Raw genomic sequence first — 22,679 nt, 5'->3', positions numbered from 1 at the left:
AGTGGCTGACTTTATTTTTTTGCGGTCCGAAATCACTGCAGATGGTGACTGCAGCCATGAAATTAAAAGATGCTTACTCTTTGGAAGGAAAGTTATGACCAACCTAGATAGCATATTCAAAAGCAGAGACATTACTTTGCCAACAGAGGTCCGTCTAGTCAAGGCTATGGTTTTTCCAGTAGTCAAGTATGGATGTGAGAGTTGGACTGTGAAGAAGGCTGAGTGCCGAAGAATTGATGCTTTTGAACTGTGGTGTTGGAGAAGACTCTTGCGAGTCCCTTGAACTGTAAGGAGATCCAACCAGCCCATTCTGAAGGAAATCTGTCCTAGGTGTTCATTGGAAGGAATGATGCTAAAGCTGAAACTCCAATACTTTGGCCACCTCATGCGAAGAGTTGACTCATTGGAAAAGACTCTGATGCTGGGAGGGATTGGGGGCAGGATGAGAAGGGACGACAGAGGATGAAATGGCTGGATGGCATCATCGACTTGATGGACATGAGTTTGAGTGAACTCTGGGAGTTGGTGATGGACAGGGAGGCTTGGCCTGCTGCCATTCACGGGATCGGAAAGAATCGGACATGACTGGGTGGCTGAACTGAACTGAAATGAGTGATAACACAACAAAACAACTCATCTTGCTCAAGGGTATGATCTTCCTTAAGCTCTGTTCAGTTCAGTTCAGTCACTCAGTCCTGTCCAACTCTTTGTGATCCCATGGACTGCAGCATGCCAAGCTTCCCTGTCCATCACCAATCACCAACTCCCAGAGCTTACTCAAACTCATGTCCATCACATCAGTGATGCCATCCAACCATCTCATCCTCTGTCGTCCCCTTCTCCCTCCTTCTCTTTCCCAGCATCAGGGTATTTTCCAATGAGTCAGTTTTTCGCATCAGGTGTCAAAGTACTGGAGTTTCAGCTTCAGCATCAGTCCTTCCAATGACCACCCAGGACTGATCTCCTTTAGGATGGACTGGTTAGATCTCCTTGCAGTCCAAGGGACTTTCAAGAGTCTTCTCCAACACCACAGTTCAAAAGCATCAATTCTTCACACTCAGCTTTCTTTATAGTCCAACTCTCACATCTGTACATGACTACTGGAAAAACCATAGCTTTTACTAGACACACCTTTGTTGGCAAAGTAATGTCTGCTTTTTAATATGCTGTCTAGGTTGGTCATAACTTTTCTTCCAAAGAGCAAGTGTATTAATTTCATGGCTGCAGTCACCATTTGCAGTGATTTTGGAGCCCCCTAAAAATAAAATTTCTCACTGTTTCCATTGTTTCCCATCTATATGCTCTGTATTGATTACAGAACAACAATGTATCTTGCTTGAGGACATGTTTCTCCTTCTTTACAAGAATCTTCTGACTACTATTGTTACCTTAAGATATATGTCGTGGGAGTGGGTCTGGTAAGACCTTTCTACTGTTATTAAACAATCAAAAAGCTATATAAAGCCTTGATAAGACTAGCAAGTAGGGCATGCTCTGCTCACTTCCAGTGTCTATGTCAGAAGCTTTCTCTAGCCCTTTTCACTTTAATAAAACTTCTGCCACATGAAGCTCTGAGTGACTGAAGCCGTGTATTTGATTTCCTTCGGAGATCATGAATCTGACACTGTTCACTGTAAGATATCACAATCTTATTTTTACCCATTTTACAGTCAATTTTTCACACAGTTGACAGAGTAACCTCATTAAAATTATAAAGCAAATCTTGCCATCCTTCTGCTTAAGGTTCATCTCCAAAAGACGAACCACATCTAGAAAACAACCAAATCCTTACTCTGGCCTACAAGGTATTTTGAGATCTGGACTCTCATGGCACCTATTCCTCTTGCTCTCTCTCCCCCAGCCACAATGGCACTTCTCTTCTTCTAGATAGGCAAAGACTTCTTTACTTTAGGTCCTTTAATATTATCCACTGTGAAATATTCTTCTCCAAAGCCTTCCTTTTACTTCTCCTCTTCTTGTCCAACAAATCTCAGTTTATGTATCAAATCATTGAGTTCTTCTTTTATGACTATCCCATCTAAAGAAGCAAAAAGATCACACATATCAAACCCTTCTGGTATTTTTCCCCTGCATATCACATATCACTATGTGAAGTCATTCTTATCTGCTTATTCATTATCTGTTTGCCTTCAGTAGAACATAAGCCATCTCCATGGAAGCAAGGAGGACCTCTTTCATTGTTTATTGTTATATCTCCAAGTGTCTAGAATGGTATTCTTGGCACACAGTAAGTTCAAAGTAAATATTTACTGAATGACTAGATGAATGAGGAATTTCAATTCATTATTAAGATAAGACTACACTGGATACAGCTGATTATTACATATGCATCTTTAGTAGAAAGTTTCTAAACTGACTGATTTACTCAATAAATGTATGAGAAGTTGCGTGTCTTTGTTTTAGTAAAAAATAATCTATTTATCTCTATCTATCTATCTATAGAGAGAGTGTGCTTTGAGGGGCATTATTGTAGAATGATCTCCCAGGAGTGGAACGTCAGTAGTTTCTCATTTTCAAAGTTAAAAACTAATTCACAAATTTCACATTATTCAAATGGTCAGAAAAAAATGTCAGAAATTTATGTCACTGCTTACCACATTCATAATCTTTTCAAGATCATGTTCTGCATGTTATTTAAAAATATCTCAATTATCTAGTTAGGTGGGATAAATCGATGTCAAATAATGGTCACTATTTCTTGCCTATAAGGTCAATGGAAACCCCACAATGATCCTGTGGCATAGGTAGCTTTATGGATGAAAAGACAAAGGTTCCAAGATGCCAATTTCATCCAGTTAGTAAGAAAAGGGATGAGAATTTGAAAGATAATTTTTGTCATTCTAGAGCTTACACTTTAAGATTATTTTGATAGAAACTTAAGTATAACAGACATATTTTATAATTTGTTAACACAATAATTAAAGTATATTAAAAATAATTTACATGGAAACTAAGGTCTTCATTATAATTAGTTATTATATCATGCTGTGAGATGGTGATTTCAAAAATTAGGTTAAGTATATTTCTAATTTAAAATTCATGATGAAACTTGCTCCTTTGAATGAATCCCAATATGCACTTGATTCTGTACAAACACTTCTTCATAAAAACTAGAGAACAAAAGTGAGTGATCAGTATTATACTGGTATCTTTCTCTACAATGAACTATTGCAGCTTTTCTAACGGTAGCTCAAATTCTTAGGATTTCAGTCTTTTTTTTTTTTAATGTGTAAGTCAATTTCTTCTTTCAGCAAAAGTAAACCTTTAGTCAGACTCCTTTTTATTTTCTTTTTTTGTTCAAAAAACATGTAGCCATCTTGGAGACCATTCAATTCTCAGAGTTACATAATCATTATGAGACGTTTTCTGCAATTATAAGTACAGATAGAACACTGCAGCTTCAGGTATTCTGTACCCTCTACAGGTTAAACCTATGGTTTTGGTGAATCAGAGTCTTTGGTCTGAGTCCCAGCACTGTTGCTTATTAGGAGTTGGGGCAGGTTATTTACCCTCTTTAAGCTTTTGCTTCTTTATCAGTAAAATTGCCATACTCAATATGCCAGCAAATTTGGAAAATGCTGCAGTGGCCACAGGATTTTAAAAAGTCAGTTTTCATTCCAATCGCAAAGAAAGGAAATGCCAAAGAATGTTCAAACAACTGCACAACTGCATTCATCCCACATGCTAGAGAAGTAATGCTCAAAATTCTCCAAGCCAGGCTTCAACAGTACGTGAACTTCCAGAGATTCAAGCTGGTTTAGAAAAGGCAGAGGAACCAGAGATCAAATTGCCAACATCCGCTGGATATTCAAAAAAGCCAGAGTTCCAGAAAAACATCGACTTCTGCTTTGACTATGTCAAAGCCTTTGACTGTGTGGGTCACAACAAACTGTGGAAAATTCTGAAAGGGACAGGAATACCAGACCACCTGACCTGCCTCCTGAGAAATCTGTATGCAGGTCAGGAAGCAGCAATTAGAACTGGACATGGAACAACAGACTGGTTCCAAATAGGAAAAGGAGTACGTCAAGGCTGTATATTGTCACCCTGCTTATTTAACTTATAGGCAGAGTACATCATGAGAAATGCTGGGCTGGAAGCAGCACAAGCTGGAATCAAGATTGCCACGAGAAATATCAAGAACCTCAGATATGCAGATGATACCGCCCTTATGGCAGAAAGTGAAGAAGAACTAAAGAGCCTCTTGATGAAAGTGAAAGAGAGTGAAAAGAGGGCATAAAAGTCAACATTCAGAAAACTAAGATCATGGCATCCGGTCCCATCACTTCATGGCAAATAGATGGGGAAACAATGGAAACAGTGACAGTTTATTTTGGGGGGCCCCAAAATCACTGAAGATAGTGACTGCAGCCATGAACATAAAAGATGCTTGCCTCTTGGAAGAAAAGTTATGACCAACCTAGACAGGATATTAAAAAGCAGAGACATTACTTTGCCAACAAAAGTCCATCTAGTGAAAGCTTTGGTTTTGCCAGTAGTCATGTATGGATATGAGAGTTGGACCTAAAGAAAGCTGAGCTCTAACGAGTTGATGCTTTTGACATGTGTTGTTGGAGAAGACTCATGAGTGTTGCTTGGACTGCAAGGAGATCCAACCAGTCCATCCTAAAGGAAATCAGTCCTGAATATTCACTGGAAGGACTGATGCTGAAGCTGAAACTCTGATACTTTGGCCAATTACTGTGAAGAACTGACTCATTTGAAAAGACCCTGATGCTGGGAATGATTGAAGGTGGGAGGAGAAGGGGATGATAGAGGATGAGATGGTTGGATGGCATCACTGACTCAATGGACATGAGTTTGAGTCAACTCTGGGAGTTGGTGATGGACAGCGAGGCCTGGAGAGCTGTGGTTCACAGGGTCACAAAGAATCGGACATGGCTGAGGGACTGAACTAAACTGAACTGAATTGGTTTAGACATTTACATTAATTACATTAGATTATAGTTGTGGCACTTTATTTTTGCTTTATAAAAATCAATCATTTACTTTTAGGGTTGTTTTTCTTAGTAAAAACACATAAATGGGTGAAAATTTTCAGCAAAAGAAAGTGTCATAATGGTAGCAAGCAAGTGCAAAGAATGACTACTATAAAGCCAGGTGATTTTTATGCCTATTTCTTAGCAATCATTTAATTTCCACTTAAAGGTAGACATTTTATCCAAAAAATTAACTCCTTAATATAAATTTTCACTATGCTCAAATTTGTAAGATATCTTCTCTTTTTATTGCTTTAATTGCTGAACAATTATTTTCATCATTTACTAGAGTGGGTATCTGATACTCTGTTATATAGCTGGTGATGCCTAAAGATTAAAATAAATCATTTTGAGAATACAAAAGAAATGTTGAAATACAAGAAAACGCAAAACAGGTTTAGGTCCTCAGGAACCAAAAATCACCTGTTCCCGACAGTTCCATCTTCCACTCTCCAAATGCCTGTTAGTAAAAGAAAAGCAGTCCAGCCCACCCCCTGACATCTTTAATTGACTTCCTAGAGAGTGTTATCAAGAGCTACTCAAGCGGGGCTAATAATGCTTGCAGATTGCTCACACATGGCAAAGCTGGGTGTATTGGACTTTAAAAGGGCTGGAGGGAGAGCATAATCTCTACTCCGTGTGGGAACAAGAACCAAGGGTTATCTGAAAAGCAACAAATAATCCTTCAGCACTTTTGAGACAGAAGCAAGATGTGTAATTGGGAGCTGGGGACACTGGTCCATGCATCTGACATCGTGAAGATGCTTCATGTCACCATATTTAGATTGTGACCCTGTGTTGTGTTAGAAGATAGGGAACTAAGGTCAGAGAAAGACACGGGCCATGCTGAGCCTTCCTTTTGGCAATTAATGCTCAGTCTTTTGAGAGCATATTGTACCAAGAGAGCCATCTTACGTTGAGAAAAAGCAAAAAGGATCTGGCAGAATTCAGACAAGGCCGTCATTTTCAGTTACGTGTAAAATATCATCCCTATTGGGAAGACAGCACATATGGTGCCTAAGATCTACAACTTGGACTGCTGCCTAGGCACACTAGGATGAAAAGAAGTTTGTTTGTTTGTCTCCTTTTCATTTCGGTTTTGCCACTGAATTTCTCACTTCTGTACATTAGAATTCGACATTTAATTGAAACAGAATGAAAGTGCTGTACACAAAAAGCAGCATGATGTGTACCTTTTAGCTTTCATTAAAACATCATATTTTCACATGAATGTCAGCCTATCAGTTCCAAAACTACCCCTACTTCCTTCCTACCAAGTTAAAATTATTTACTTTGAAGCATGGCCAAGCCTTGAGGTTTTCTTCAATTGCCAACAAAACATGTGATTATGTTTCATATCTATAGAGAGCTACTCCTGTTCACTCTCAATTTTATATCTTTAATGACTAATTTCATTTGATTTCTGCATCAAACTATGGAAATTTTTACCGTCCAAGTAAAAATACTAAATAGCTTTCAATACTTTTTTCACTTCCTAGTTGATACTCTGCTGCATTCTACTTATTTACAGTCCTATATAGAATGTGCTATAACAGTATGGTATATTTTATACCATCGTTTGGAACAGTGCTCAGAATTCAAGGTCATGTACATGTGTGCTGAGTTGCTTCATTGTGTCTGGCTCTTTGTGACCCAATATACTGTAGCCCGCCAGGCTCCTCTGTCCATGGGATTCTCCAGGCAAGAATACTGGGGTGGGCTGCCATGCCCTCCAACAGGAGATCTCCCCAACCTGGGGATTGCATCCGCGTCTCTTATGTCTCCTGCATTAGCAGGAGGGTTATTTACCACTAGCACCACCTGGGAAGGTCACCAAGGTAATATAAGAACACTAATAATATTTACTGAACAAGTACTCTATCATTTTACTATAGAAGACATCAACAGCTTGATAATATTTCTTTTATAAGAGAAAAGGAAATAAAATTAGCATTTACTTTGCAAATTCCTTCTATACTTAAGGACACCTTATTGATAAAGTTCCTTATTTATTATTTACCACAAAGGACTTTACTATAAACTGAAATATTATCTGAAAATCTCTTTGCAAATGAGATCCTGTATATGATATCTGACATTGATTAATAAATGAATAAAAAAGAACACTTATTATTATCAACAAAATTTATGTAGAGGAAGAAAAGAAAGAATTTTACTCTTGTTTACATTCAGTTTCACCAGCTTTGTCCTAATTAACTATAAGAATAATATAAGAATTTTTTTACATGTCCTATGTTTTGAATGTTTCTGCTGGATCATTGAAAAAGGAAGAGAATTCCAGAAAAGCCTCTATTTCTGCTTTACTGACTATGCCAAAGCCTTTGACTGTGTGGATCACAATAAACTGTGGAAAATTCTGAAAGAGATGGGAATACCAGACCACCTGACCTGCCTCTTGAGAAACCTGTATGCAGGTCAAGAAGCAACAGTTAGAACTGGACATGGAACAACAGACTGGTTCCAAATAGGAAAAGGAGTACGTCAAGGCTGTATGTTGTCACCCTGCTTATTTAACTTATATGCAGAGTACATCATGAGAAACGCTGGCCTGGAAGAAGCACAAGCTGGAATCAAGATTGCCGGGAGAAATATCAAGAACCTCAGATATGTAGATGACACCACCCTTATGGCAGAAAGTGAAGAAGAACTAAAGAGCCTCTTGATGAAAGTGAACGAGGACAGTGAAAAGGTTGGCTTAAAGCTCAACATTCAGAAAACGAAGATCATAGCATCTGGTCCCATCACTTCATGGCAAATAGATGGGGAAACAGTGGAAACAGTGTCAGATTTTATTTTTTTGGGCTCCAAAATCACTGCAGATGGTGATTGCAGCCATGAAATTAAGAGATGCTTACTCCTTGGAAGGAAAGTTATGACCAACCTAGAGAGCATATTCAAAAGCAGAGACATTACTTTGCCAACAAACGTCTGTCTAGTCAAGGCTACGGTTTTTCCAGTGGTCATGTATGGATGTGAGAGTTGGACTGTGAAGAAGGCTGAGCACCGAAGAATTGATACTTTTGAACTGTGGTGTTGGAGAAGACTCTTTTTTTTTTTTTTTTTTTTTTTATTTTATTTTTAGACTTTACATAACTGTATTAGTTTTGCCAAATATCAAAATGAATCCGCCACAGGTATACATGTGTTCCCCATCCTGAACCCTCCTCCCTCCTCCCTCCCCATTCCATCCCTCTGGGTCGTCCCAGTGCACCAGCCCCAAGCATCCAGTATCGTGCATCGAACCTAGACTGGCAACTCGTTTCATACATGATATTTTACATGTTTCAATGCCATTCTCCCAAATCTTCCCACCCTCTCCCTCTCCCACAGAGTCCATAAGACTGTTCTATACATCAGTGTCTCTTTTGCTGTCTCGTACACAGGGTTATTGTTACCATCTTTCTAAATTCCATATATATGCATTAGTATACTGTATTGGTGTTTTTCTTTCTGGCTTACTTCACTCTGTATAATAGGTTCCAGTTTCATCCACCTCATTAGAACTGATTCAAATGTTTTCTTTTTAATGGCTGAGTAATACTCCATTGTGTATATGTACCACAGCTTTCTTGAGAGTCCCTTGGACTGCAAGGAGATGCAACCAGTCCATCCTAAAGAAGACTCCTAAAGGAGTCCTGAATATTCATTGGAATGAATGACGCTGAAGCTGAAGTTCCAATACTTTGTCCACCTGATGTGAAAAGCCAACTCACTGGAAAAGACCCTGAGGCTGGGAAAGATTGAAGGCAGGAGAAGAAGGGTGTGGCAGGGGATGAGATGGTTGGATGGCGTCACCAACTCAATGGACATGAGTTTGAGTAAACTACAGGAGCTGGTGATGGACAGGGAAGCCTGGAGTGCTATTATTCATGGGGTTGCAAAGAGTCCGATAAGACTGAGACTGAACTGAACTGAACTGAACTGATACATTTTTTCGCCTAGTTACTATAATTTACAAAAGTAAGTTTTGTAACTGCTCAAACATTTTTTTCAAGTTTTATTTACTGTCTTCTCAAATATATGAAAAAGATTCTGCCATTAATCAAATAATATGCAAGTTCGACTACTATAATCATAATTCTATTAATTTTAAATGTAGCTAGATCTGTTGTTTTGAGGTCAGCATTAAAGTTTCATTCTTCTATTTGTTATATCATGATAATTTTACCTTTCCAAATTACATGCCACCGAACAAAATACTTACTTTGTATCAAGCATCAGTTCAGTTCAGTTCAGTTCCACAGTCGTATCCAACTCTTTGCAACCCCATCAACTGCAGCACGTCAGGCCTCCCTGTCCATCACCAACTCCTGGCCGGAGTCCTCCCAAACCCATGTCCATTGAGTAGGTAATGCCATTCAACCATCTCATCCTCTGTTGTCCCCTTCTCTTACTGCTCTTAATCTTTCCCAGCATCAGAGTCTTTTCTAATGAGTCAGCTCTTTGCATCATGTGGCCAAAGTAATGGAGTTTCAGCTTCAACATCAGTCCTTCCAATGAACAGCCAGGACTAATCTCCTTAAGGATGGACTGGTTGGATCTCCTTGCAGTCCAAGGGACTCTCAAGAGTCTTCTCCAACGCCACAGTTCAAAAGCATCAATTCTTCCACACTCAGCTTTCTTTATAGTCCAGCTCTCACATCCATACATGATTACCGGAAAAACCATAGCCTTGACTAGATGGACCTCTGTTGGCAAAGTAATGTCTCTGCTTTTTAATATGCTGTCTAGGTTGATCATAACTTTCCTTTCTAGGAGTAAGTGTCTTTTAATTTCATGGCTGCAGTCACCATCTGCAGTGATTTTGGGCCCAATAAGACAAAGTCAGCCTCCGCTTCCACTGTTTCCCCATCTATTTGCCATGAAGTAAAGGGACAGGATGCCATGATCTTCGTTTTCTGAATGTTGAGCTTTAAGCCAACTTTTTCACTCTCCTCTTTCACTTTCATCAAGGGGCTCTTTAGTTCTTCTTCACTTTCTGCCATAAGGGCGGTATCATCTGCATATCTGAGGTTCTTGATATTTCTCCCGGCAATCTTGATTCCAGCTTGTGCTTCTTCCAGCCCAGCATTTCTCATGATGTACTCTGCATATAAGTTAAATAAGCAGGGTGACAATATACAGCCTTGATGTACTCCTTTTCTATTTGGAACCAGTCTGTTGTTCCATGTCCAGTTCTAACTGTTGCTTCCTGACCTGCATACAGGTTTCTCAAGAGGCAGGTCAGGTGGTCTGGTATTCCCATCTCTTTCAGAATTTTCCACAGTTTATTGTGATCCACACTGTCAAAGGCTTTGGCATAGTCAATAAAGCAGAAACAGATGGTTTTCTGGAACTCTCTTGCTTATTCAGTGATCCAGCAGATGTTGAAAATTTGATCTCTGGTTCCTCTGCCTTTTCTAAAACCAGCTTGAACATCTGGGAGAAAGTGAAGAGGAACTAAAAAGCCTCTTGCTGAAAGTGAAAGAGGAGAGTGAAAAAGTTGGCTTAAAGCTCAACATTCAGAAAACGAAGATCATGGCAACTGTTCCCATCACTTCATGGCAAATAGATGGGGAAACAGTGGAAACAGTGTCAGACTTTATTTTGGGGGGGCTCCAAAATCACTGCAGATGGTGATTGCAGCCATGAAATTAAAAGACACTTACTCCTTGGAAGCAAAGTTATGACCAACCTAGATAGCATATTCAAAAGCAGAGACATTACTTTGCCAACAAAGGTTCATCTAGTCAAGGCTATGGCTTTTCCATTAGTCATGTATGGATGTGAGAGTTGGACTGTGAAGAAAGCTGACTGCCAAAGAATTGATGCTTTTGAACTGTGGCGTTGGAGAAGACTCTTGAGAGTCCCTTGGACTGCAAGGAGATCCAACCAGTCCATTCTAAAGGAGATCAGTCCTGGGTCTTTATTGGAAGGAATGATGCTAAAGCTGAAACTCCATTACTTTGGCCACCTCATGCAAAGAGCTGACTCATTCAAAAGACTCTGATGCTGGGAGGGATTGGGGGCAGGAGGAAAAGGAGCCAACAGAGGATGAGTTGGCTGGATCGCACCACCGAGTCTATGGATGTGGGTTTGGGTGAACTCCGGGAGTTGGTGATGGACAGGAAGGCCTGCTGTGCTGCGATTCATGGGGTTGTAAAGAGTCGGACACGATTGAGCGACTGAACTGAACTGAACTGAACATCTGGAAGTTCACAGTTCACGTATTGCTAAAGCACAGCTTGGAGGATTTTGAGCATTACTTTACTAGCATATGAGATGAGTACAACTGTACTGTAGTATGAGCATTCTTTGGAATTTTCTTTCTTTGGGATTGGAATGAAAACTGCTCTTTTCCAGTCCTGTGGCCACTGCTGGGTTTTCCAAATTTGCTGACATATTGAGTGCAGCACTTTCACAGCATCATCTTGTAGGCATAGAATAAAAAAAATGCACTCTATATCAACTGTAAACTTACTGAAGCAATTTTTCTTGCCATTTCCTAGTGTTAAGCCACTTTCAGACACCAGGGAAATTGTAGGCTAAATCACAGAACAGCCTGGGTGTAGTAATGACTGCTAAGCTAACTTTTCCAAACAACAATCTCCCAGCAAACTGAGTTAACAGCAAGTCAACTTCTACCACAGATGAATGGATATATAAATAAGTCATTAGAAAGGGAGAAAGAATAGCATAGACAATTAAATAAAATTAACTATAATGAAAAACAGTAGCAATCCTAGAAAATTTCAAGGGTACATGATGGCTTCTTATGAATTTAGAAGAATGTCAAAAAGATATTCAAAGAACAACCTTTCAACATACGAACCTATGAAATGTTACAGATTAGCCACACTACAGATTAATAATACTGTTCTTGAGAGAGGATGTCAGTATAGAATTAGAGCGATATCACAGCAGACACTGTTGCTGTGGAGAAGATAAGTATCATATTTCCATCTTTCTACCTCAAGTGTATTAGTATCAATAACGACTAAATGAAAAGGTTCTTGGTAGGCAGGAAATGTGGGGCTTCCTGGTAGCTTGGCAGGTAAAGAATCTGCCTGCAATGCAGGAGATCCTGGTTCCATTCCTGGGTTGGGAAGGTCCCCTGGAGAAGGGACAGGCTACCTACTCCAGTATTCTCCAGCTTTCCTGGTGGCTCAGACAGTAAAGAAATCTGTCTGCAATGTGGAAGACCTGGGTTTGATCACTGGATTGGGAAGATCCCCTGGAGGAAGGCATGGCAACCCACTCCAGTATTCTTGCCTGGTGAATCACTGTGGACAGAAGAGCCTGGTGGGCTACAGTCCATATGGTCGTAAAGAGTCAGACATGCCTGAGCAACTAAGAACAGCACAGCACAGACAGGAACTGGTAGGCAATCAGGAGACTTTTGACTGCAAAGGAGTCTGGGGTTTGGCATAGGGCATGACCATTGCAATGGCGGTAGAAATGTACAGAAATTGATAACTAGAGACTATTGTATTTAACAAGGCAAGACAGCAGGAAAAGTAAAAATGGTAAAATAAAATTGAATGCTTCTCTTTTGTTTTGAAAGAAAGTTACATTTATAGGATAAACCACAGAGTAGCTATCAAAATAAGCATCAACATCCTTCACAAGTTTGAAAATACCAATATACTAGCAGATGTTTGTGCCATAAGTGGACAAATAGTTCAAAGGGAAGGGTATAAATAAAGGGCCATGGTAAGAAGACTTTGAGGGGATGCCAGTCTCAGATAAGGCTACACACATGTTCACTTTTTAAAAAATTCTTCTCAATCTAGTTGTGACAATTGATGAGAAATGAAACTTTGAGAAGAAACATTCTCAGGGGGCAACAGGAAGGGCATGTATTTAAAAACACTTAAAACACATGAGAAATCTTCTAGTCTTCTAGTGATCCATCCTTACTTTTCTTTCTAGAAACTTATATCATAAGAAGGTCAAACTGTTACTTGCCTTTTTTTAACTTGCCTTTGATTTGGATAGTTAATTGATGTAAATTTATCAAATAATCATTTAATTACATGCTATGCACTGAAATAGGACCTGTAAAATAACAGTTAATAAGATGCCATTTCTGTCATCAATGATTCAGGACTAACGGGAACTCTACAGATTCACATCACCCGATGGTCAATACTGAAATCAGATTGATTATATTCTTTTCAGCCGAAGACAGAGAAGCTATATGCAGTCAGCAAAAACAAGACCAGAAGCTAACTCTGGCTCAGATCATGAACTCCTTATTGCAAAATCCAGACTTAAATTGAAGAAAGTAGGGAAAACCACTAGCCCATTCAGATATGACCTAAATCAAATCTCTTACAACTATACAGTGGAAGTGACAAATAGATTCAAGGGATTAGATCCAAAAGACAGAGTGCCTGAAGAACAATAGATGAAGGTTCATAACATTGTATAGGAGGTGGTGATCAAATCCATCCCCAAGAAAAGAAATACAAAAAGGAAAAATGATTGTCTGAAGAGGCCTTACAAATAGCTGAGAAAAGAAGAGAAGCTAAAGGTAAAAGAGAAAAGGAAAAATATACCCATTTGAATGCAGAGTTATTCAAGAATAGCAAGGAGAGATGAGAAAGCCTTCCTCAGCGATCAATGCAAAGAAACAGAGGAAAACCATAGAATGGGAAAGACTAGACATCTCTTCAAGAAAATTAGAGATACCAAGGGAGCATTTCATGCAAAGATGGGCACAATAAAGGACAGAAACGGTATGGACCTAAAAGAAGCAGAAAGTATTAAGAAGAGGTGGCAAGAATACACATAAGAACTACACAAAAAAGATCTTTATGACAGAGATAATCAAGATAGTGTGATCACTCACCTAGAGCCAGACATCCTGGAATGCAAAGTCAAGTGGGCCTTAGGAGGCATCACTACAAACAAAGCTAGTGGAGGTGATAGAATTCCAGTTGAGCTATTCCAAATCCTGAAAGATGATGCTGTGAAAGTGTTGCATTCAATATGCCAACAAATCTGGAAAACTCAGCAGTGGCCATAGGCCTGGAAAAGGTCAGTTTTCATTCTAATCCCAAAGTACAACAATGCCAAATAATTTTCAAACTATTACAGAATTACATTCACTTCACATGCTAGCAAAGTAATGCTCAAAATCCTTCAGGCTAGGCTTCAACAATATGTGAACCAAGAACTTCCAGGAAGACAAGCTGGATTTAGAAAAGGCAGAGGAACCAGAGATCAAATTGCCAACATCTGTTGGATCACAGAAAAAGCTAGAGAATTCCAGAAAAATATCTGCTTTTGCTTCATTGACTATGCTTTCACTATTGCCTTTGATTGTGTGGGTCACAACAAACTGTGGAAAATTCTTAGAGATGGAAATATCAGACCACCTTTCCTGCCTTCTGAGAAACTTGTATGCAAGTCAAGAAGCAACAGTTAGAATCAGACAAGGAAGAACTGACTGGTTCTAAATTGGGAAAGGAGTATGTCAAGGATGTATATTGCCATCATTTTTATTTTTTATAAGTATTTTGACCCAATTAGGAGCAGTTTAATAGGTGAGTTGGTACTTTTAGTTTGGACAAATGGGAGAATAAAATACCTGTGAGACTTCCAAGTTGTTATGTTGAGTTGATTTGAGCATGATATTTGATAGCTAGGCTGCAGCTATTCACCAAAGAAATGTCAGTACTCGTGATAACCAAATAAAATTAAAAGGCATTACCCAAGGATAATGTTAGGAGTCCTGGTAGAGAACTCTAAGAAATACCAAGTTTACAGAGCAAGTTGAAATACTGGATGCTTGGGGCTACTGCACTGGGACGACCCAGAGGGATGGTATGGGGAGGGAGGAGGGAGGAGGGTTCAGGATGGGGAACACATGTATACCTGTGGCAGATTCATTTTGATATTTGGCAAAACTAATACAATTTGTAAAGTTTAAAAATAAAATAAAGTTAAAAAAAATAAAAAATGGAAACTGTAGAGAAGACTGCAATTTGATTGACATTGCTTTATATGTGTGCTCTTGGCATTCAAACCTATTTTTGCAAATCAAATGAACTTTTCCAATAATTTCTATAATTTATATTTTTAGAGAAAAACATATTTTTGTTTTAGGACACAAAAATCACACACATCATTGTAATAAGTTAAAAACTAACCCTGTCACTTATAAATTGATCTATCAATAATAATAGCTAACATTTATTTAGCACTTGGGCTTCCCTGATGGCTCAGACACTAAAGAGCCTACCTGCAGTGCTGGAGAGCAGAGTTCAATAACAAGGTCTGGAAGATCCCTGGAGAAAGAAAGAGCTACCCACTCCGGTATTCTTACCTGGAGAATCCCAAGGGCAGAGGAGCCTGGCAGGTTACTGTCCATGGGGTGGCAAAGAGTTAGACTCAAATGAGCAACTAACACACCCTGAGCACCTACTGCTGCTGCTGCTAAGTAACTTCAGTCGTGTCCGACTCTGTGTGACCCCAGAGACGGCAGCCCACCAGGCTCCCCCGTCCCTGGGATTCTCCAGGCAAGAACATGGAGTGGGTTGCCATTTCCTTCTCCAATGCATGAAAGTGAAAAGTGAAAGTGAAGTCGATTAGTCGTGCCTGACTCTTAGCGACCCCATGGGCTGCAGCCCACCAGGCTCCTCCGTCCATGGGATTTTCCAGGCAAGAGTACTGGAGTCGGGTGCCATTGCCTTCTCCGGAGCACCTACTACATACTAGTTATTTTCTAAACCCTTGACAAGCATTATGTGTTTTAATAGTAATACCAAAAATAGATACTGTTAAGTTGCAATGTTACAAATGAGAACGTCTAGCCATACAAACATATGCAACATATATTTCCTGCTGGAGACTGGAATCAGTGTCTGTTTTACCCAAAATCATGCTCTTTGTATTCACTATATATGATTGAAATGTAAGCACAGTTAATTTATCTGAGTTAACTTAACTATACATACTTGGAAAAAGTATGTATAGGGGTATGTATTGTGAATATTTCCACAATTCAGTAAGTTCCAAAAACTATTCCTATAAAATAGGATTCAGAAATCTGTTTTCTCACAGTCTCCATTTCCTCATATAATGAGAATATCTCACTATTCTTATTGCAGTGAATGAGTATGGTATTTTATTGATGGTTCAATGGATTTTTAAAGATCACTTTTTCATTATTTTGCTATGAACTAACTTTTAGTGAGGTGTTTATTGTTTTTCTGGGGGAAAAGATGGAAGGTAGGGAGTAGAAAGAAGGGGAAAAAAGAGAAAAATGGAGAAAGGCAGGAAAGAAGGAATAAGAAAGAAATCAAATAGAGCATCTTCAGTGATAATGGTAGAATATTCAAATTTCAAAGAGTGAGTTTTTCCAACATTCTTCTCATTTACTCATTTAATAAATATTAAATAAAACCCAACTTGGGCAAGCATTTCACTAGCATCAGGGAATGCAATGCTGAGCCAAAACATACCTGAACCTAGAGGCTTGCATTGAAATAGTTATACCCTCTTTTCAAGAAGACATTAAGCCAAGAATGTATTATCTAGATAGTGCCAAAGACAGGAGTTCAAAGAAAAGCACTAAATGATATCACAATTTAGGAAAGATGTAGGAATAGGAGGAAATAGTTTTGATTGCTTGAAGTTTGAAGGATACTTTTAATATATGAATTGAAAACTTTGGATTTTATAGACATGGACAAATTTTTAAACTTCAAAATTCAAAATTAAGTTGACAGAATTGGAAATTATAAATGCTTCTTAGTGGAACCTTTTCACGTTAAAGCTCAAGCCCCTAAATAAAATTTTGATATAACTAGGAATTAAGAACATATAGAAATCCACCTACATAGCATCTGTCTGATTTCCTTTCAAAGTCAGAACTGTTCTCAAATGCATTTGGAGTCTGTAAAATTATATCTATCTGACATTAAAGGATAAAACTATTGAAACTGACAAATGTAATGAAATGCTTTTGGAACAAGCTTTTAACTTTATAGAATTTCAAATGTGCACTCACCATTAATATGTTTCACTGTACTCTGCAGTATAATTAAAGAGTCAAAATTAATTCTCTACTTACTCAGCTTGAATGTCATCTATTATCTCAAAAAATGATTCTAAAATATTAAATGTATAACATTTTTCTCCCATTACACTCATCTTTACCTTGCCAATCCTTATGATTATCACAAGAAAATCTGTAGTCTCTCTGAAAGATAAAGGCTTTAGTACTGTTCATCTTTGGAATGAAAAAACAAAAACCACATGTACAAGTACTGTTGGGATAAGGGGGATGAAATAAAAATGTATGAAACATACCAGTTCTAATCATCATTATCATCAGCATTCTCTTACCCTGCAGGCACCATATGGGATATATAACCTCTCAAACCTATAACACTTTTCAATAGAGTATCTCCAGTTCAAAGATGTTATTTCTGAGAGTTTTGAAAATAGACTTTCCAAAGGCCATGTAGCTTAGAGTTAGAAACCCATGGCTCTTTGTCTCAAAGGTATGGAATTCCTTTCACTTCCTTTACAAGGAATGGGCTTATGTTAATTTAAGTTGCATGATTAATATTCCATGTTAACAATAAGAAGTGAAGTGTCTCATTCAACAACAAAGTGGGAAAAGTAGATCTGATCTGAACACTTTAACACCTAGATTCTCAATTCTAAATAAAAACCAGATGACTCTACAATACAATTATTCTAAAATATGCCCAGAGACAAGTGCTTAGAGAGCATCTAAAGATTAGCAACTAGATATTACTCATATGGGAAAACAAATGCTTATGGCACACCTATTATAAATTTAGAACATTTGATTGTTTTTCTGTTTACAAGACACTTGTAGTTTTTTTTTTTTTACTAAAGCCAAACTAATAGAAGCTGAAACAGAAAGTTGCTTTATTAAATGGTGGGACTCCCTCTTTTTATTTTTGCATCATTAAAAATAAAATAAAATTTAAAAAAGGCTCATTGTGCTTACCAAGAAGATTTGTGCCTTACTTTTAGCAGAGCTAGAACAGCTCACTTGATAATAAAATGTGAGCCAATCCCCTCTGGTGTCTTTCAAGGTCTGCCTTTACTCACTTGAGAGACGCCATTTTTTTCACTTGAATAATTTTGTATAAATAAACTCAGATTTTGCTAGCTAAGCACGTGGAAGTCATCTAAAGCACACCTAATCACACAGTTTAAGCATTCAAAATGTAGCATATCGCAAAAACTGCAGTGCTGTTTCTGTCAAAACCTGTCACCTGATGCAGAAAATTGTTGGTTTTATGAGTCATTTTTCAGTGAACTCTAATGGAAACATGGCTGATGGAGATTTTAATGAAAGATGCATATTTCTTTCTTCCTTAGTTTCAGTGCAATTCAACCAAACTCTCCTCTCTGTGATTAAAAATAACAGATTTTTTTTTTTTTTGGTAAATAGAGAAAATACACTTTTAAATGTATTTTTAAAAGGTACAGACTTTATTGTGCATATATTATTCTTTCATTTCTCTAAAAATGTAATTGCCAATTTAACTCCGTATCTAAGAACCTAAAAATTCATTTATCTCCATATGGCTTTTTTAAAATTCAAAGATAAAAATTAAAAGTATATACCCTTTCTTTGTTCTTATCCTTATTTTGTTTTTATGATCTTAATAGCCGTTTGCTTCTATCACTAAAAAAGGACTGTTTTGCGCTATGAATTTGAAGTTCAAGTTTTCTCTTATAAAACTTAATATTGAATTACAGAATAGAATAATAAACATTAATTCCAAAGAATAATCAAAGTAATTGCACTAGGATTATTATTACAGCTTCACATTAAATCAACTGACACATCTGACTAAATGTCTAGTACTCTTAGAAATACCTTTCACATCTGTACCGGTAAACTTTAAAAAATTATCTTAGAAAGCTATTTATAAACATTTATAGCTATCTATAAATATCTAAAATGAAATAGACTTTTGATGATTTTTCCTCAGCTAATTTCTTTTCACATAGATTTGCATATAAACATTTTACCCTGGCTCCTACAAGTGATGTTGTGATAAATGTGGGTTTCAAGCCCAGAATTCTTAAGAGGATGGAGGTGATTCTCACAGGCATAAGTTCAATAAATGATAAACTTTTTGTTGCCCAGTACCCTAGTGAAGTTGTTAGTCTCTTAAAGCAAAGTTTTCTTATTTTACTTCCTGTGATTGAATAATCTTTCCTTACTATCTACCATGTTCCAGGCAGTATAAAGTACCTAAAATCACTAATACCTGCCCTTTCCCTTAAGAGGTATATGCATCAGCTAACTATTGCTGCCTCACCATAACCTCAAAAGTCAGTTGTTTAAAGAGTCATTTTAGTGGCTTACAACAATTATTCCATTTGCTCACACTCAGGTGGGTCAGCAATTAAGGCTGGTCTTTGTTGAGTGGGTCTTGTGATCTTGTTTGGGGCCATTCAGCCATCTATAGTTGTCTGTGGGCTCTACTGGGGCTGCAAGGTCAAAAACGACCTCATCATCATCTCCAGATGGTCGGTGCTGGCTGCAATTACCGGGAGAGCTGTATGGCTGCAGAGTTTGGCCATTTTCCATATTTGGTCTTTCAGTCTCAAAGGGTCTAGGTCACAGTACTTCACATAGTGGCGTCAATGTTCCAAGAAGGCAATGTGAAATTAGCAAGCCCTCAAAAGACGTAGGGCCAGCCTATCAATTCTACCGATCAAAGCAAGTGACAAGGTCAGCCCTACACGAGCAATAGGGAAATGGACTCCTCCTCTTGATAGAAGCGACATTGTAAAGAGTACAGATGCAGTGATGGAAGGAATTAGTGTGCTCATCTCAGCACTCTACCATAGTTTAAAAATATGAATGTGACACTTTATAAGCTTTGTGTACAATAAGCAAGAATTTATAGTCAACAGAATCTCTTACACACACAAACTGAAACAGCTCAACACGGCAGGCATTTTTCTCCATCTCTTATAATCACTCAAGGAAACACCTAAAAATCACTAAAGGCAAAATAACCAAAACATACATGTATAACAAACATCGGTTCTCTCTTTCTTTATTGCATTGTGCACTATTAGTTGCTCAGTCCTGTCTGAGTCTTTGCAACCCTTTGGACTGTAGCCCTCCAGGCTCCTCTATCCATGGGATTCTCCAAGCAAGGATATTGGAGTGGAGGGCCATTTCCCATTCCAGGGCATCTTCCCAACCCAAGGATCAAACCCGGGCCTCCTGCACTGCAGGTGAATTCTTTACCATCTGACTCATCAGGGAAGCCCTGTGTTGTTCACTAGACCTTCTCAATTAGTGAACTTGAATTTTGGAATCAGCAGATGCAACCTCAACTGTACTCTTAAAGGAAAATGCTTGTTAGTTTAAAAGGATACTATTCATGATGTTCCTGCTGGAACTGTATGGATATAAAACATGAACTCCTTCCCAGGCAAAGTATGATGCCAAGTTTTTTCTATAATTTACATGATCCACTATGCAATGCTAGTTGTCTCTCCAGAGATATCCCACGAGCAGACTGCTGCTGCTGCTGCTGCTAAGTCGCTTCAGTCGTGTCCAACTCTGTGCGACCCCAAAGATGGCAGCCCACCAGGCTGCCCCGTCCCTGGGATTCTCCAGGCAAGAACACTGGAGTGGGTTGCCATTTCCTTCTCCAATGCATGAAAGTGAAAAGTGAAAGTGAAGTCGCTCAGTCGTGTCCGACTCATAGCGACCCCATGGACTGCAGCCCACCAGGCTCCTCAGTCCATGGGATTTTCCAGGCAAGAGTACTGGAGTGGGTTGCCATTGACTTTTCCGCACAAGCAGACTACATGAGTTTATACAACAGAGTAGGACTAACTGAGGCTTATTATGTTAAACTTTGCTTTGTGTATAAAAACTTTAATTTTTAACACTGTGTTTTTACTTGATGTTCTCAGAATTTAACAGAGGCTAACAATCCAACAACAATACTGAAAAAGAACCTCATCATTATTAATGGGGAAAAAAATTACAGGTATTGAATGTTCTAACACATGGCAATCAGAATACCATGTTTCTTGGTACAGCCATGCTTCATCAGAAATGTTAATGGTGCCTGTCCTGTATACATAGGAATAGTTAGGTATTCGTAAACCATCAAGCAATATTACTGAGCAACTTATTAGTGTTGGCTGTTGTTATGAAACATTTCTGGGCATAGTATCAATTTAAATTTCAATATACTCAAAAAAAAGTTCCCTCAAATAGCTATGAGCAGGTTTTCCTTTCAAAGTCTGATCTTGCTTTTCTTTGAGAAAACTTCTGGCTCTCCAGGAAATTAAATGGCATCTGATTGGCTTGTTTACACTTTCTCATTTCCCCACCATTTTGCTTCATTTACTGCATTCTGTCCCACTGAAAGTGATTTGGGGATATAAAATGGATTCATTCTGCTCAAACAGATGTCAAAGATGAGGTACATTGGTTTTAACAACTAGTTAGGGGCCAAGAGAGGAATAGCTCTTCCCATGTAAAAGACTATCAGGAGCATTCAGTGGAGTGTTTTCTATTTTTTTCCACAGCTATATTTCACTAAATTTGGTCAAATTTATTGAGCAATAGATTTGTGTGTCAGTGCAGAGAATGGACAGGCATCTTTAATTTAAAACACTCTGCTAATGCACTATAGAAGTTATAATACTTGGAAATAGTTTCATTTTACTGGAAATCACAGTACAGCACTGAAAAGTGTGAGAAAAAATATACAATGTCTATTTTTATATCCACAAAGTGATTAAAAAAAAAGCAAAAGTTATGCTCCTTATATCATATTTCAAAGGATATGACAACCTAATGAACAAAAGTGGACATATGTTTATATTTTGTTGTAGCTTTTTGTGGTAGTGGCATTGGGATGCAATGAGAAATTAATACTTACCCAGCAGTTAAAACCGGAGAAGGTGATGGCACCCCACTCCAGTACTCTTCCCTGGAAAATCCCATGGACGGAGGAGCCTGGTGGGCTGCAGCCCATGGGGTCACGAAGAGTCAGACATGACTGAGCGACTTCACTTTCACTTTTCACTTTCATGCATTGGAGAAGGCAATGGCAACCCACTCCAGTGTTCTTGCCTGGAGAATCCCAGGGACGGGGAAGCCTGGTGGGCTGCCGTCTATGGGGTCGCACAGAGTCGGACACAACTGAAGCGACTTAGCAGCAGCAGCAGCAGTTAAAACAGGTGTGGCTAGAGCTGAGTGATGTAGTAGTTTTGATATCACTTAAAAATAGTATTGTTTTTAAACTATGTCATATCCATTGAAAAATATTACCAGATGAGGTGGAGAAGAAAGTAAATATTAACTGCCTATGTCATCATTTTCTTTGTGCTATTATGTATGTGTGTACATGCCTTTGATGTCTACAATTTTGTCTTAGTAAGTGATTCTTTGACAATTAGATGGTGCTCAAAGTATTCAGTGACCTGAAGTATGATGCTATTAACATCAGCTAGAAAGACAGGAAAAAAATCAATACAAATTTTGCTCACAATTAGCAAATAATTCAATGATTTCTTGCTGGTTCTCTAGAGAGAGGGTTGTGGAATCCTTGAATTCAAGGGAAGATACTCTGGATTTATTTCTACGGAAAAGCTTATCTCACAAACCTGATG

General features: G+C 38.4%; 1 protein-coding gene across 15 annotated transcripts in view; it reads right to left on the bottom strand.

The window, feature by feature from the left end:
- ROBO2 (roundabout guidance receptor 2) overlaps positions 1 to 22,679 on the bottom strand; it is a 666,758-nt gene that overhangs the window by 210,315 nt on the left and 433,764 nt on the right. The window lies entirely within an intron of this gene.

This window comes from Bubalus kerabau, chromosome 2, assembly GCF_029407905.1.
Source record: "Bubalus kerabau isolate K-KA32 ecotype Philippines breed swamp buffalo chromosome 2, PCC_UOA_SB_1v2, whole genome shotgun sequence".
NCBI lineage: Eukaryota > Metazoa > Chordata > Mammalia > Artiodactyla > Bovidae > Bubalus > Bubalus kerabau.
Note: the sequence above shows the minus strand (reverse complement) of the source record. Positions and strands in the feature narration are given on the sequence as shown.